Source organism: Clinocottus analis, unplaced genomic scaffold (assembly GCF_023055335.1).
Source record: "Clinocottus analis isolate CAN_PGR_092001 unplaced genomic scaffold, fCliAna1.0.p SCAF_15, whole genome shotgun sequence".
Lineage (NCBI taxonomy): Eukaryota > Metazoa > Chordata > Actinopteri > Perciformes > Cottidae > Clinocottus > Clinocottus analis.
Genome location: NW_027175876.1, coordinates 1927083 through 1943362, shown reverse-complemented (window position 1 = coordinate 1943362; position 16280 = coordinate 1927083).

Sequence of the window (16280 nt, the reverse complement as noted above, 5' to 3'; positions counted from 1 at the left end):
TTTAAGTTATCTCTCGCTGGGTAACCAAGAAAGAGTAATATAATGGGCTGCAATTTGTAAGATATTCAGAGTTTTTTTTAGACCTGTGACGAGGGAGTAAGTGTTTCCAGAGCGTCCCCGCCGGCTCCGGATCGACAGGGGAGTCAGACGTCGTGAAGGACAATTGGCAAACTTGTGAAAATTTAATCAGGGCCATGAATTAATCAATACAAAAGGGGGCAGGATGAATGACGCGGCCGGCGTGCACCTAAATGATGGCAGGGGAGGCCCCCGTGGCCCCCGCTGCTCCACTCACTTCCTGAATAAATCATGTCCTCTGAAGGCCCCGGAGCGTCTTTTCTTTTTTTTTTTTTTCCCTACTGAATCTCCGCCCGCGTGGATCTCGAGGCCGCGGCGCGTCTGTATATTCACCGCACCGAAAACACACTCGCTCAGAATACTTAACGAGGCGTCAGATCATTTCTTATGGGAGCTAATTTGAGGGGAAAAGACTCTGCGTGTCAATGTCGTGTGAATTAAGCCTCATAACACAACTGCACCTGATTTGCTATGTACTGTGGCATGTTGGGGCTTAATTGCTGAGGTCTTTACTCGCAGGGGAGCTAGCTTAATGTTTTCCTCTGTCCATAGGCACTTCACTTTTATACCCTATGTGTCTGGATTTTAATTAAAGGCTACGCCTCTGTTTAATACGTTGGCATGGACCCGCAGGAGGCTGATGGGTTTTAGCAGGCTGTTGGTGTCATTTTTCAGTTTGAGGGACTACTTTACTCGCTCGCACTGCAGAGCTTGTAACAGTGCTGAGGCCGTAGCCGCCGTGGTAAAAATTAAACATCATCACACCATCACACAATGACAAGAAGCTGCACATCTGGTCTGTCCAAAAAACAAGTCAAGTAAGCCATACGAACTGTTCCCGGTGTTCCAGGTCGACTGATTCCCTCCACGAGGCGACGTCCTGTTGTTCGTCTGCAATATGCATTCACACACATTTGGGTTTACCTTTTTCTTTTTTTTTTTTTTGGAGCCGAGTGATTGTGAAATCGAAAATGCGAGGGCACCTGGCGTGGTAATTGGTAACTCGAGCCCGAGCGGGGGATAAATCTGCAGCAACTAAGTCCACGGCGAATTGAAAACGCATGCCTGTGGAAAAGAGCGTGTAAGAAAGAGAGACGTTTTCGGTATGGGATCTATATGATAGATGAAGAGGAGCAAAAAAAGCGTGGGAGAGAGACGGGAAAAGGAGGAAAAGGAATAAGAAGAAGCTACCGCAAGAGAGGGAGTCAAGTGTGAAAGAGAGAGAGAAAGCAAAGAAAAGACAGAGACTTAAACTGGCGAAGCCAAACCCCCACGGCTTCCCGTTGGCACTGGAGTGCGCTCGGAGCCAGGTGAGAGTCTAGGTAACCAGCTATGGCGGCGTGGACTCTCTCGGGCACTGTTCTCTCTCTTCTATCTCCTCCTCAGCACTCAGTGGAGCACAGCAATCGCTCCTCTCCACACCCTGCCACAGATTTGCACCCGCAATTACACCCCAAATCAAATGAGTCTAGGCCTGGAGGAAGGGGTGGGCGGAGGGGTGTTAGAGAGAGAGAGAGAGAGAGAGAGAGAGAGAGAAGACCGGGATGGTTTGGCAGATGTGCATACAGATGTGTCGTGCCAGCTCTGGATCCGAGCGGTTTTCGGAGAGAGAATCTGGAGAGCGAAAAGCACACCGAGCGATTTAGAAATCATCTAAAGCCCGTTGGTTTAGAAGAGGCCATTCATGCAGAGAAATGACTTGAGATTCGGAGTGAACAACAGCGCACGTACGAAAGATACGAAGCCGCCGCTATTTTTCTTTTTCTCCATTACTTTTTTTTTCTTCTGCAAATGGGAATTCCTGAGATCTACATTTCAGCCGCACAAAAAAAAAAAGAAAAAAGGGAGCCGGGTTGATATATATACACGCCGTGAAGACAGATGAAACAGAAAGGTTAGGAATTGAAATAGGATCAGATGAGCTCATTGATGATGGCAGAATAGAGTCTGGCTGTAAAAAAAAAAAATAAAACGGCGACAGTGGGAACAGAAGCAGCTGTGGTGGGAAAAAAAATATATACTTAAACCATTTACCGTCGCTACAGATCCAAAATCAGGATATGTTTCAATTTGAAATGTGTAGTGTTCAGCTCCACGCCGACTCTGCCTCAAGTTACATCATTTGATCCCCGGAGGCAATTTATCAGCGTATTGCTCGGCTCCCTCCGGAGCCACAAAAGGCTTTATGAAAAGTATCAGCGGCACAACTCCCCGAGACCTGTAAGCTGACGACTTGGGTAGAATTGGAGTTGAAGTGACCGTCTCCCCGTGCGTTGGGGAAAGAGCCGTCCTTTAAGCTGCACCGACAAACATTTTCCTTTATAACAACGGCTCAAGTGACTATGTGGGATGTGAGAGAGGAATCCCTCATCGTGACAAACCCACAGAAGAATAGTTCTCCCCGAGTCTTTGGAGACATTTTGCATTTCGCAGCTCATTGTTTTGGTTTTACAGCCAACAATTTTACAGTTTTCTCTACGCTTCTCATCCTCGCCATTTCCAGCCAGAGGAGGCAGTTTGTTTCCCCTTCTTCTTTTCTCAGGTAGACCTGCTCTACTTTACCTGCCAAGCACCACACGGCGGACAGCTAGCTGCTACTACCAAACGGTAAACAGATGACAGCCAGCAGCTACTACCAAACGGTGAATAGCTAGCAGCTACTACCAAACGGTGAACAGCTAGCAGCTACTACCAAACGGTGAACAGCTAGCAGCTACTACCAAACGGTGAACAGCTAGCAGCTACTACCAAACGCTGAACAGCTACAGCTACTACCAAACGGTGAACAGCTAGCAGCTACTACCAAACGGTGAACAGCTAGCAGCTACTACCAAACGCTGAACAGCTACAGCTACTACCAAACGGTGAACAGCTAGCAGCTACTATCAAACGGTGAATAGCTAGCAGCTACTACCAAACGGTGAACAGCTAGCAGCTACTACCAAAGGGTGAACAGCTAGCAGCTACTACCAAAGGGTGAACAGCTAGCAGCTACTACCAAACGGTGAACAGCTAGCAGCTACTATCAAACGGTGAACAGCTAGCAGCTACTATCAAACGGTGAATAGCTAGCAGCTACTACCAAACGGTGAACAGCTACAGCTACTACAAACGGTGAACAGCTAGCAGCTACTATCAAACGGTAAAGAGCTAGCAGCTACTACCAAACGGTGAATAGCTAGCAGCTATTACCAAACGGCAGACAGCTAGCAGCTAGCACTAAATGACAGACAGCTAGCAGCTAGCAGCTAGCTGGTGAACATGAGTCATTAAAATGCATCAGGTGACCATGGACACGCCTCCAAACTAATGCTAATGTTGCGTTTAGAGGCAACTTTTCACCAATCGTTCATCACAACATCAACTTGTAGAAGTTCTTGAAAGCGCAGGAAAGTTCTGCTAAAAATAAGACAGATGCTTTTTTTTAATTCTTATTATTTTAATGATAATGTGAACATTTTGAATGGTGATTTGAACATTTGAGTTAAACCTTCAATGCATAAATTATGACAATCCCAGACTTTGTGTCGTGTTTTTATTCCTCTTTAGACTTGAAGACAAATGTAATCATCTTTCTTTAAACATGTCCACTGTTTTGTTTTTTTACATTTGTTTTTTAATTTTCAACTAAAGCGATGAAAACATAAAATACTGTTAAAACTCAATATATATGTTTTATTCTGTTAAACTATTATGTTTCATATGTTAACATGTCCAAGCTAATAGCCTTCTGTTCAATGCAATGCAAACCTCCCAAACACACACACACACACACACACACACACACACACACACACACACACACACACACACACCCGAGTCCTTATGAACTAATTGATTTTTAAATAAACATTTTCTACAACAATACTTGAAAGATAGTTTTTGTTGCACAAACAAAACACATTTAATTTATATTATTAGTTTTTACCACATTTAGACTTTCCTTCCAGGCTCTTCCATCAAAGAAGGATTGGCAGTGGTGAGTACATGTTGATGTACATGCATATGCACATGAAAACCTCTCGCTGGCCACTGGAGTGACTACTGTGCACGAAATGGTTGCAAAAGTATCTCAAAAGAAATCTCTGTTTTGGCATCTTCCCCAGTTTCTCCTCTCTTTTTAGCGTCTGTTTTATTCACATCACACCCGATGCTGTCGCTTGTGATGCATGGCCCTGCAGTTATTCCCTAAAATCAGCAACCGCTGCATTCGGTAAAGAGCCGACATGAATGTGATGTAGAAACGGATGAGGGGGATTGCTCAGTCGAATGGAGAAACAATGAATACATTGGGACGGGGCTCTTGGAAGGGAAACCATTGTCTTTGAAGAGCAGATAGGTAAAAGCTAAAATTGTCCCAAACAGCCTCATTATTCATCGGGTTGGCCCCTTAGCAGCTCTATCATTTTGAGAAATAAGAAGCTTGAACAGAAGAAAACTCCAAAAAAAGGGAGAAGAAATGTTTCTTAACTGTTGACAATGACAGAAATTTGGGAAAATTATAGCTTTCTCTAATATTTGAGCACGCTGTAAAATTACCCTTCTTACATCTCTTATGATTGTTTGTTTTTTACTCTTCTCCATGTAACGTGTGTGTGTGTGCGTGTGTGTGTGTGTGTATTTACATGTTTAAGAACACTGAAGTGTGATTCAATGCAGCTCTTCTTCAGCTTGATGATGGTCGTCACAACGAAGATAAGTATTATTATTATCATGATTGTAATTATCAGTGTTACACATTCAATTTAAAGGACATTTATTTATTGAATAGCCTTTATGAAGTCATTATTTGTAAGTCTGTATAGAAAGTTAATTTGCATTGTCGTGATGGGGGAATATACAGTCACCTAACTGAAACTATTTGGTTTTTCCTTTCAAAGGTATCGTCTTGTGTTACATGTCATTTAAAGTATTATTAGGTTCACTGCTAGCCAGTGAATATTAGTTATCGTTGGTCAGGTTGTCTACGTCACAGTAACACTTGCAAGACTTTGTCATATATACTTAAGAATTAATCGTTTGTGTGGTGCAAACTCATTTAGTTTGATAGATAAATCTCTAACTTTAACTCAATCGATCCAACTTCCCAAAGCTAAAATATGCTTGAGGTTAAATTGGCACACGCGTTCCAACACAATCACATTATTGATTTACCTTTTAAGGTGTTTGCTCTGTAATATCTGCAGTAATTGAGCTTTGCGTGCGAGACTGACGGCATCGGACTCGCCGCAGCGTGTTCAAATTAGTCCGATTAAATTGATTTGTGGACATGAGCGTCTGCGCCGCTTTGCAGAAATGAGTTTGACTTTTTCTTTTTCGGATGCAAGCGGGAAGCAATTGGTAAACACGATGAGCGAATGAGTCCGCGGTCAGGGGATTTGCACACTCTGTTTAGACGTCGGACGGAGCGACGGCTCTCAGCGGAGGAGAAGCTCCGATGCTTCAGCGTGAATGACTGAAAGCGGAAATGAAGGAGACAACAGGGTGACCGGCCCGCCGCACTTCAAAAGAGAGACAGAGAAAAACAAAAGAGCTTTTCTCTGTTTTTCCTCCAGAGAGGGTTGAGCGGGGTGCAGGAGGTGTGTTATTCTGCGTGAGCGAAACCGAATGAAGAGATGGGTAGTGAGGGGGAGATAAGGTTCATTAGAGGAGGTGAGCAGGAACAAAGCCTAATCTCCATTTTAACCTTACCTTTAGAGGAGGCCGCAGCCGCTGCCGTGATAAAGGACTAGTGCCGCCCTGAGCTACGCGCCGAATACTGATTAATCCCTCGGCATTGTTATCGGGAGACGTCAGCTGAGGCCGCGATGGAGAATCGCGCTCCGCCGCATGTGGCTGAGGACATTTTTTTTTCCTCTCTATCTATCCCTTTCTCTTCCTCTCGCTCGTGTCCATCCTCCGGGTCCATTCGTCTCTCGCTTCACGAGGGGGGGGGTGAATGGGCGCCCAGGGCCTTCGATGGCGTAAGAGGGGGGCGGGGGGAGGCGTTAGTGTTTTGATAAGTATTGATATCAATCTTATAAATCTAAATTTAATGACCCGATGTGCCCGGACTGAGGACATTTGTCATGCAATCCTCACATGAGGAATAAAGCTAAATAGGTTCTCCGTACGCTGGCTTGTGCATCATAAACTACGGCGGCGACGACGCCTCCGTGCGCTCGTGTTATCGGCTCACCTTGCCGTGCACGTGGAGACACGAGCGACGGCGCGCCGTCTTCTCGTGGCGAGCACGGGGCGACTGATGGAAAGCGAGGAAGCAACAAGAGATGGGGAGAGGGGGAAGAGGATAAACAGTAAAACAGACACAGAAAGGCGACAGAGGCAGAGGAAGAGCGGTGCAGCCTCAGCGTGAGTTCTTCCCGCCTTCCTGGTTTCCTTCCACCTCTTCCTCCCCCTCCTCCTCCTCTTCCTCCTCTTCCCTCTTTCAGGCTGTCTCTCTTGATGGATTGGCCCATCAGTTAGAAATAATTAGGATGAGCTGTAGTCTTGTCTTGCTGAATGCAGCCTCACCAGGGAGCGGGTTCAAGCCTTTTAAAAGCAAAAGCTCCATCCTGCCTTCGCTTCATATTCCTTCAGGGGGGAGGGGGTGTTGCACATAAAATTGCATCATTCCACTTCATTACTTTGATACCTCTGTACAGGATCACGCAAAGACGAACAGTTAAAAGTCAAACAGCTGATGATTTCACCCGCTACTTTTAGTGGAAACCCCACGCACGTTGTGAGCTCTTATTCTCACCTGCGAGAAAAAAGCGCCAGCCTCAGCGTGATCAAACGGATACTTAATGCACACGATATATAACTCCTGTCAGCGGGTGAATTATATCCTGGTCTGAGCCTGAAGGCGCCACCACGTACACACTTTTCCCCTCCTGTCTGTTTTCTATTTTTCATTCATTTTAATGTAGAGAATCACTCACTCCTCAGCAGATGCTCTCGTCCACTGGAGGCCAGCACTCCATTCTGCAGATTGCTGATTACGCCGTTTTCACACTTAGGCTCCTCAAGTGCGTACTGTTTATTAAACTGCAACATACTGTGGTGCTAAATAGTTAAGTGAAACGCATCATGGGACCTTCGCGACTCCAATGTTGAATCCGGAGTAGAGAATCAAGGTGACGCAAAGATTACCATCTTCGCGGAGTGACTGCTTGACTTTAAAGCTGCACTTACCCGTATTTATATTAACAATGAATAAAATGACTCCCTTTAAAATGTGAAAGGTGTCATTCTTTGTGACAAACCCAAAGAGAATCATCTCCTCGTTTCTACGGAGCTTTTTTAACATCTTTTCAGTTCATTTTTGGGCTTTTGCGACGGTAATGTTTTCCTTCATTCCCGCTCGGCAGCGTGACATAATTGTGATTGGCCACAGTGCCATTTGTTGTCTCGAGCACACACACACACACACACACACACACACGCACACACACACACACACACACACACACGCACACTGTTGGACGAGTGAGATGCAGACAATCGCTCTGCCACGTTGAACAATCTCGCCATGCAACTCCTGTTTCTTTCATCAGCACCGCGGACAGCAGCCGAAAGTTATCACAGTACACATGGTGTACGTATACATATATGAAGCAAGAGTTACTTTGCTTTAAACCCTTGATCCTACTTCATGATAACAAATAAAAGCCTGTAGGCCCAGAGAGCTGGGAGGTGTAGCCTCCGTAGTTTGTTTACATGACGTAACATTAGTGCACAACAGATTCAGCGAGAGCAGCGTCCACTGTTGTTCTTGGGCGCTCGCTCGCTGTTAGCACACAGCCGGAGGGCTTTTTTTTTTATGGCCCCTGACATCTTTTGGGTCCCTGTGCAGCCGCTGCACCGTCGATGTTTACGCTCTCGCCGCTCTCAACCTAATTTCCAGACGCAGCACGCGGGCGGTTTTCCAGCTCGGATGAAACACAACACAAAGTTATCGAGCGTTTGGCCGCTTAAGATCCACAAGCTTTTTCCTCTGGAGTTGGCGGAGAGCGGACCGAAGCCAAAAAGGACACGGTGAGTATTTAAATTGCATTCGCCAGGTGACCAAAAACAAATTGAATTGAAAGCTAATCTTTCTTATTGGCCTGCTGGATGTATAAATAGCCAACTGTTTGCTACCAGCTGCACCATGTCAGCTTAGTAAAGGGATCAAAGGAGTGTTGAATGCTTGTTGCACTGCCCCCTAGTGGCCAAAGAATGTTCCAATGCTACTTTAAAGCCTCACATGCTACGTACTAGCTTTTACTCTGAGCAAACAAATCAATAACTGAAGCGCGGAAGCACTCACCGCTTTCAAATACACCAGAGTATCATCTTTAAAAAAAACATACAAGGTCAAAACATTGTGATGATATCGGCTACCAGAAAATTGGCAAATGGACTGCACTTGTATGGCTCTTTTCTAGTCTTCCGGCCACTCAAAGCGCTTTCACACCACTTGTCGTCATTCACCCATTCACACGCTGCTACCTGCTACCTGCTACCTGCCCGTCTGTGTAACCATCTAACATTCATACACCACCGGCGCAGCCTGCGGCGGGAAGTCTGGGTTAAGTGTCTTGCCCAAGGACACAACGACACGGGCTACAGCGGAGCCGGGGATCAAACCGCCGATCCTTTTGATGGAAGGACGACCCCCGCTCCACTACCACTGAGCAACAGAAGGATTGTTCTACACAACACTGACAGTAACCGCGCTTTTAATATTTTAAACAAGGCTGTACGTTCATAGAAATAAGAGTTGCACTTTATAATAAGTACACACTGTTTAGCATCAGTAAAGCTTTAATAAACACTTAATTCATCAATTATAAAGCATTGTTCACTCATTAGCAACTCATTAGTAAGCAATTCACAAACACAGTTATTAATGTTTCATTCTTGATTAATTAACTTGACTATTATGCGTTTCATACTTTATGAATGAATTTCTAAATAAGATAATCCTTTATTCGTCCCTCAGTGGGGAAATTACAGGATTACAGCAGCATTGCTCACGAGTATTAAGATAAAGAAACACGTAATATAAATGAACAGTAGAACGGTAATAAACAGATTAAAGATTTAAGAAAAAAATTAGCAGTAAAAAAATAATATTTAATTTACAGATGGAATAAAATATACAGATGGAATAAAAATATATAGATGGAATAATATATATTAAAAAATATACAGATGGAATAAAAAATAAAAAAAGATATTAAAATAAAATAAAAGTAATAACTATTTAGGACTTATAGATGATCAATAAGATCATTTATGAAGTGTTATTTGAAAGTCATTTATTCATGCATTTATTTATACATATAATGATTTAGATATGCACTTTACAAACGTGTTTTAATATTGCAAATCATAATTCAACTAGTTACTACTCGTTAGGTAAGTAAGTGTGGAATCCATCATTTATAAAGTATGAAAAACAATCATGAAGCGCATAATAATCACGCTTATTAACCCAGAATGCGTGTTCATGTTGTAACGGTGCTTTATAGATGAGTAATGAAGTGTTTGCTGCGTTACTGATGCTACACAGTGTGCAGTTATTATAAAGTGCAACTGAAACATGATCTTTCAACCCCGCTTCCAGCTTTCAACACAACATGTTGAGGAACAAACTGCAAAAGAACGGCACCGTGTCGGTCTGCGCCAGCAGAGAGGACGCCAGATCGCCCGTTGCTGATGGCGCCTCCACCTGCCGTGGTTGTTATTCTCGGGACAGCCGGGCCGGCCCTCTGTATCTGCCGTCTGCAGCCTCCTGTCCTTTACACTGATGAGCCCGGAGCCCCCCCGGACCATCTCACCCTTCCAGATAATGGCTTTTTTTCTTCTTCTCCTTTTTTTTTTGGTGTGTGCCAGAACAGTGTGTGACCTTCTACTGATACCAGTGAACAATGCCATGATATCACAGTCTTCCTCCTCCTCATCGGCATTGTCGTTGCCGTCACCCTCCATTCTCTCTGCACTCTCATGTTGTTTGGTTTGGTGTGTATTCAGGCCTTGACAAAGTGCACATATTGTTTTGTTTTTTTTAACCTTTAGCCCCCCCAAAAAAACCTGCTGCACCCATCATCAGACAAGGAAATGATAAAATCGTTTCCTACAGGATCTCTGAAACCACAACGTTGATTAACTTCATTTAAATTACTAAAATACAGTGAAGAGATCTATCCAAACCGGAAAAAAGAATACCGTAATAAATAAGTTTATGTAGTTACATAAAACCCGTAACCTCAAAAATCTTACTGTCACTTTTTCACGCAAAAGTTTTCACCTTTCTGTTAATAACTACGCTTCACAAAGTGGGATTTCAACAGTAAACACCTCTTTGTAGTTCTCTGAGCTTGTACAAATCTAACAAGGTATGCTAGTATGATGAAAGGTAAGCTGTAGCGATGTGTTTGTTGATCCATTCAGACTCACTTCCTGGTTCCTTGTTGGAGTAATTTATTCTCCGAGACGAAGAAGTTCCACTTGTCGCTCATCGAGTGTCTCCGACGCCCGTTGAACCGGCGGTCACCGTCTGGCCCACCTGAAGAACATTTGGGGGGAAAACTCATGCGCGTAGTTCATTCCCCGCACATTCATTATTCAAACACGACCTTTTGTGCTCCTCCTCTTTAAAAAGGAGAAGGACCTTCTTGAATTTTTCGGCAGATCGGTAGCCTTCAAAAAAATGCAAGGTGGTGAAAAATGCCAGGGACGATGTGGGACTGGCACTTTCCTCTTCTCCATTATTGAGATGAATGGGAGTGTGAGTGCGAATGAGTAGCGTGTGTGTGTGTGTGTGTGTGTGTGTGTGTGTGTGTGTGAGTGAGAATTGTTAGTTGTGTTTTTAAGCCTTTTCGAACATAAGAGGAGCGAGAGAGTGTTAAAGAGGCAGACACATAAAAGAAAAAGTGTGTGTTGATAGGTGCATCTGTTTGCCTGAGTGAATAAGTGTGTGTGTGTCTGTGTGTGTGTGTGTGTCGAGGCTTTCATGTTCATTGCATGGTGCCGTGTCCGTGTCAGGCTTCACATGCTGATCAAACTCTGAGCCTGAGTGGCTCAGCTGGCTGGAAAAAAAAAGGACAGGGAAGGAAAGCGGCACTGGAACAAAAAATAAATAAAACTGGTCACTTTTTTTGGGGCTTTAATGTCCCGTGGTTTGGCACCAGGTGTGTACAACCCTGAGCGTGCACAGGATTTAACACACAGCACTCCAACCTCTCAAACACCTTCCCCTCCGGCACCTCCTCCTCCAGTCATCTCTCTCCAAGGTGTATTCAAGCACATGCATGTGCACTCAGGGAAAAGAAAAAAAACAGAAATCTGCCCACAAAGTAGGTAAATAGTATTTGCAAACAACATAATGGGTTCATGGCTTCCATTAAACCTTCTGTCACACGTTCACCCGTCTATCCTGTTGTGCTTCACCTCTAAGAGGAGATATGTTGGCTTAGAAATCACCTTCAGGAGGAGTTTCATAAATACTAAACATAAGGAACATGTTCTGTTATCAATAAGTCTTCTCTCCGCGAGGCCGTGATGTATTTTAAATGGCGGCCGCGGTGTAAGCCTCTGAAGGAGGGAAGATGCAATCCCATTTTCAATTACACAAAACAAAACCTCGCGCCCGTGTGCGTCTGTGTTCCTTCAGAAAAAAGAGAAAAGGGATCGCTCTGAGATGCAATCCGACGGGACAGAAAGTCGCTACATCCCAAGTTTTCAAGGCACAGCGTCGGTGTTTTACTGGAAAGCCGAGGACATCTTTTGTTTCATAGGAGAGGAAAAAAAACATTTTTGCTCGAACGTTTTGAACTGTTTTCGAGTAGAAGCTTCGTGCCAGGCCATGTCGGGCATCCTGGCGTGGATTTTATTGGAGGCTGATGCAGACGGTGAATCCGCACCGCTCGATGAAACTGAGTATTGTCAACATGTCAGTCTGTATCACCGTGAAATATATTCAGCCAACGAAAATTATTACATTTTCAAACGGTGTACAAAAGAAAATATTAAAAACAACGCCACCATCCAAAAAGTAATAAATGTGTGCGGCGGCTCGTCGCTCTCTCCCTCTCTCTCTCTTGTGAAATCAAAAATACTAGCTTTCCAGCATGCTGCGTGGCATTCAAATCAAATTAAGCGGAGAAGAAAGCTCATAATCCAAACCATGCAGTCCTGACATATGCCTTTCACTGTCACTTAGTTCTGCTTCTGACTCAAAAAGCTCTCCGCGATCAGCATTCCCTCCACTATCACCACGCATCGACCACATGCAGCCCGAGGTGTCCCGTTGAGACATTCATGAGTTTACAGCGCGTAACACTGGTGCACACACGCGTGTGTGTGTGTGTGTGTGTGTATTACCTCATCCCAAGGTTGGTAAACACAAATCCAAGCTGGTGATGGGTCCTTGAGTTGAGGTGCAGGGAGAGAGAGAGCGGAGGAGATGGGGCCTTGATCTCGGGCTGTACGACCGGGGAGGATCGCTGGGTGAAGTGGTGAGAAAAGCATCTCTTCAGGGGCAAGTGTGTGTGTGTGTGTGTGTTTCATACTCATGTGTGAGGTGTCAATGGGAAACGCACGGTGTATCTTTTTGTTGTTGTGACGTGTTGACACACAGGTGCTTCATGTGGAAGGCTGCACAACCCCGTCTACTAGAAATGAATAATTAATCGTTGTTTCGCCCGTTCCGTTTTGTTGGAAAATGTAAGTGCAGGAAAGTGTTTTTTTTAACCACACACACAGGTGATGGGGATTTTGGGTGCACAAAAAGCAGGACATCCACCTTATTCACAACAGACCTTTTGAATTGTCAAAGCAGGAGAAGCTCAGGTGGAATCAATGACATTAATAATGCATCTGATCGGCCCTGAGTCAGCTCCAAGGCTCTCTATGTGCTCCAAGGCTCTCGCACGGCTCCCTCGGCCGTTCGAGGTTCTATGCTAACATCACCGTGCTAACATCACCGTGCTAACATCACCATGCAAACATCACCATGCAAACATCTCCATGCTAACATCTCCATGCTAACATCTCAATGTTAACATCTCCATGTTAACATCTCCATGCTAACATCTCCATGTTAACATCTTCATGCTAACATCTCCATGCTAACATCTCCATGCAAACATCTCCATGCAAACATCTCCATGCAAACATCTCCATGCTAACATCTCCATGCTAACATCTCCATGTTAACATCTCCATGCTAACATCTCGTGCTAACATCTCCATGCTAACATCTCCATGTTAACATCTCCATGCTAACATCTCCATGCTAACATCTCCATGTTAACATCTCCATGCTAACATCTCCATGCTAACATATCTATGCTAACATTTCCATGCTAACATCTCCATGCTAACATCTCCATGCTAACATCTCCATGCTAACATCTCCATGTTAACATATCTATGCTAACATCTGGAAGTAAACATCACCAAGTTAACATCTGGAAGTAAACATCACCAAGTTAACATCTCCATGCTAACACCTCCATGTTAACATGCTAACACCACCATGTTAACATCTCCATGTTAACATATCTATGCTAACATCCGCATGCTAACACCCTCATGCAAACATAACCATGTTATTATCACCATGCTAACATCTCCACGCTAACAATGCTCACATGCTGCTGTTTAGCCTGTAGCCTACAATACCATGATTAACATAATTACACATTAGCACTAATACCAAAGAACAGCTGAGCTGCTGGGAATAAACGTTTAGAATTATTTAGTCGTAAACTAAAGTTTTTGAGAAACTTTCATTTTTTCACCAGATGATTGTGTTGGAGGAGTCAGAGGCTCATTCAGGTTGTCGCAGTTGATCAATTCATCCTGAGGAGACGAGTAATCCATCTATTATCTGTTCAGACTTTTCATTTGACACCAGGATTTTGAACTTCGCGGCGGTACGAGCCGATCGCCAACGTCATTAAGATTCATCCTCCGTGAACCGTGAATATCTGTAGAAGATTTTCTGCCATTTTCTTCAACAATTGCTGCGATGCGTCCTTCTCTGCACAGCTAAACAGACGTTGCCATCCCAACCAGCAGGGATGGAAAACATAATTCAGACGACGTTACATTATCTCAGTGAGCCCGCAATGTAATTGCTCCTCAGTACATATACTTACACGACGGCTTTTGAATTCAGGCTGTGTGTGAGAAGTAACCTTTCATTATAGCAATCATTTATCAGCCATTTTTATGGTTTAAGAACAAGTGAATTGTGAGCTGTGGACATTCTCGACAGGGAAGTTATTATGCGGTGTTTTACATGTATAATTTGCTCTCTGAATGCAGGTCTGAGTCTCATTGTTTAAGTTTAAACCGACAGTGTGAGGCTAATGCGAGGAGACAAGACTTTTGGGAGCATGTGGCTCATGATGTCTGTCCCTTTAAGCGTCTGCCTGAGAGATATCATACTGGGACCAGTTCCAATTGAAACTTCAGATCCATCTTTTCTCTTTGGTTTCTAATTAGCGGTTAACAGATGAAGCATCTCGGAGACAGAAGGGAGAGGGAGCACGTAGCGGCGTACGGCAAAGCCTCTGGTGACTGATACCAACCCCTTATGCCACCCGGCTCTTCTGATTCTGAGATTTTTCAGGTGAGTGATTTTCCCCCCCCTTTTTTTCCCTTCCTTTTGCATGCCTCTGATCGAGGTTGAGCTGATCTCAGTTAAACTCTTAATAAGCCCCATTTCACGGCATGCAGCCAAGAGATTAGATCTGACAGGGAAGGCGTGGGCTAGTTCTGAGACTACAGATCTGCAGGCTAAAGCTCCGGATTGGAAGCGTTCCAGAGCCCCGGTGCAGCTTGTTGGACGGAGAGCTCCTCGCTGCACGATGATACCACCAGGAGCGCGACTGTGTGCAATGCTGCACTCCGTATTGATCAGCCCACCTGCCATATCGCACTGTAATCCAACTCCTCCACCCCTCCCCCCCCCCTCCACCCGAGAGACACGGTTGTGTAAGTGGATGTTTCGTGGACAGTTTGTAACGCTCTCGCTCTGCAGATGTTGGTGGAGCTGCTGACCTGTGATCTCCTCTGAGCTTCTCCCCCTATACATCACGTGAAATGTGAGGCTCAGCGCCGTGTAATTCATATTCTATATGAAGCTGAAAAAGACGCGTTCGCACAGCCCCGATGTGCCGGCAGGTGAACTCAGCTTGCCATATGGCTTAGGGGGATCTTATTAGACTCTGAGCAGAAAACACATTATCCACAGTGGAGCAAGGCCACTGAGGGATGATTTCTATTATGAAAGCCTTTAATTCCACTGGTGTGATCAGGAAGGGGGGATGTGTGGAAGCTGCTCCCTGGCAGATGTTTGGGTGGATGATATCTTCAAGGCCCGGTCTCCTCCTGGCTGCCATTGAAGGGTACAGAAATGTTATTTCTCTGGTGAGTTCCCTGTTAGTTCATACACCGATGATACAAATGACCCATCAACCGATGATCTTCTCTTCACTTCCCCACCTCGTTGCTCTCTTCCCTTTAAACTAAAAACAACAACAATCAAACTCCACCTCCGGGCGTTTTGTCGTGAATAGACGTTTGAGTTTATGAGGAAAACCAAGGCCAAGCAAGTGAATGGATTTGAAAAGCTGTATTGAATTTCCTCCTGTACTTACACTGATTTCACTAAACGACATAACAAAAGGTTATTGATTCAATTCATGCTACAGTACATGTGTATAGGTGCAGTTACAAGGTGACTGTTGCAGAATCTCTGCAAGGAAACCGACAAATGAATGCACGCAAGCACAGAGCGGCTGCTGCCGACTTCTTTCTCTTTGCACACACACACACACACACACACACATTAAAAACAGATGCACACAATGTGTTTGAGCCATGAACACTTACGTACTATCCAGCCAGATAGTGCATCGTACAGCCGTAAACACCTTTTGTTTCCCTCACCATGCACTTGTTATTTATTTATTTCCACTGTTTATGGAAAGTATTATGCTCGTGCTCTTCAACGGGCTGAATCACAGCCGGTTCTCCTTCCTGCCAAGCCTTATTGTAAACATCATATATTGAAAATATCAATCTTTTGTCAACGCGGAACAGGAAGCGCTTCACCTGCATCAACAACGTGTGCACACTGCCCCCTTGAGGCCGCGGGTGGCAACTGCTGTCAGAGTGGCCTTTTTCGTAGGGACTGCAGTGACGTCTGCAGAAGAAAT